Raw genomic sequence first — 1,590 nt, 5'->3', positions numbered from 1 at the left:
TACTATGTAAAGACTCTTTTTCCTTTCCTCTTAGAAAAATATGAAATCTACATGTTAACTAGTAATATCCCCACTGTACAGATTGAATCTTTCGACAAACATTTTTTGAGCAATTACTAAGTGTGGGCACTATATTAAGTGCTGGGAACACTGTGGTGAACATAAATAATCCTGATCCCTGCCCACATGTAGCTATTTACATTTAAATTAATTAAATATAAATAAAGTTTAAAACTCAGATCAGCACTTGCACTAGCCATATTTTCCAAGGATTAAACAAGGAGAAATCAGATGGAGATGCTGGGGATTGAACCCAGGACCTCATACATGCAAAGCATGCGCTCTACCACTGAGCTACATCCCCATATGCTCTAGTTATGTTTTATTTGCTCAATAACTACATGTGGTTAGAGGCTATTGGGTTGGACAGTGCTAATATAGAATATTTGCATCATCATGGAAAGTTCTGTTGAACTAAGCTGTTCTAGAGGGGGAGGCTGACATTGATCAAATAACCATACTTAAAAATATAACTGCAATTGTGGTAGGTACTAATCAGAAAGAATACATGGTAACACAAGAGCATTTCATAGGGGGATTTGGCTTATGTGACTGAGACATGTTTGAACTAAGACGTGTTGAGTGATTGGGAGTTAGCAAAGCCTGTGGTTAGATTAATTAAAGGGATTGAAAAAAGGCTAATGGCTGGGGCATAGAGACGGAGGGAAGGTTTGGGTGAGATAAAGAGGTAGAAGGACCACAGAGGACCTTGTAGAAAGAGGATGAGAAAGCTGAGAGGCTTAGTAATTTGACTGTCTAATCAGTGATGGAACCTAGATTTGACTTAAGTCTGCTGCATAATAGATGTATATAGTCAAAGTACTTTGCCTCTGTAATTTACAGATCTCATCTTGCTCCTTTCCTCTTTGGAAATCACCAAATTTCCTCTACTAGATTAATTCTTCAGCATTGAAACATGCTATAATAACTTCCTTCTTAGACAAAATCCCATTGTTTTCTGCTTTTATAGCAAAACTCCTTGGAAGAGTTGGCTATACTTACTATCTCCTTGTCCCTTTTTTCTGTTTCTTCTTGTTGTTTTTTTTTTACCGGTACGCGGGCCTCTCACTGTTGTGGCCTTTCCCATTGCGGAGCACAGGCTCTGGATGCGCAGGCTCAGCGGCCATGGCTCACGGGCCCAGCCGCTCTGCGGCATGTGGTATCTTCCCAGATCGGGGCACAAACCCGTGTACCCTGCATCGGCAGGCGGACTCTCAACCGCTGCGCCACCAGGGAAGCCCTCTGTTTCTTGTTGAACCGCCTGTACTTAGGCTTTCTTTCCCCCAATCATTTTCAGTAAAGTCAGCAATAACTTCCATGATTCAGTCCTTATCTTGCAGGTTTTCTCAGCAGCACCTGATATAATTGATCTTCCTCCTTTTCGGAGCACGTCTTCCTTGGCTTTTGATTTAGCACATTCTCTTGGTTTTCCTCCTACCTCCCTTCTCAGCCTCCTTTGCTGGACCCTTCTCCTTTGCACTTTGCCAGGGCTCAGTCCTGGACTGTCTTCATTTCTCTAAATGCATTAAC

General features: G+C 41.8%; 1 non-coding gene across 1 annotated transcript; it reads right to left on the bottom strand.

Moving 5' to 3' along the window:
* Positions 1 to 292: 292 nt before the first annotated feature.
* On the bottom strand, positions 293 to 364 carry TRNAA-UGC (transfer RNA alanine (anticodon UGC)). Its single transcript has one exon. It is a non-coding gene; the product is annotated as a tRNA-Ala (tRNA).
* Positions 365 to 1,590: the final 1,226 nt, after the last annotated feature.

The sequence above is a fragment of the Tursiops truncatus genome, chromosome 11 (assembly GCF_011762595.2).
Source record: "Tursiops truncatus isolate mTurTru1 chromosome 11, mTurTru1.mat.Y, whole genome shotgun sequence".
Classification (NCBI taxonomy): Eukaryota; Metazoa; Chordata; class Mammalia; order Artiodactyla; family Delphinidae; genus Tursiops; species Tursiops truncatus.
This window is presented reverse-complemented; position numbering and strand designations above follow the sequence as displayed.